This window comes from Macrobrachium rosenbergii, chromosome 49 (assembly GCF_040412425.1).
Source record: "Macrobrachium rosenbergii isolate ZJJX-2024 chromosome 49, ASM4041242v1, whole genome shotgun sequence".
NCBI classification, from domain to species: Eukaryota; Metazoa; Arthropoda; class Malacostraca; order Decapoda; family Palaemonidae; genus Macrobrachium; species Macrobrachium rosenbergii.
In genome coordinates, this window is record NC_089789.1 from 26,723,606 (window position 1) to 26,723,838 (window position 233).

Consider the following 233-nt stretch of genomic DNA (forward strand, 5'->3'; position numbering starts at 1 on the left):
AATATTACCAGAACAGAAGACGCCCATGATCCTAGCCCTGCAGGCATAAGCTTTTTTTTTTTACAAAGTAATGTGTGATAGAATATGTACTAAGGGCAAAAAATCCTTTAACAATCATTTTTCCCATTTAGGTGGGAGAATTGATGTACAAAACTGATAAAATTTAGTAAGCGAACAACCTAGTCCACTGTATATTACATATATCTCCTGACATATAGGCTACGCACAAGCGA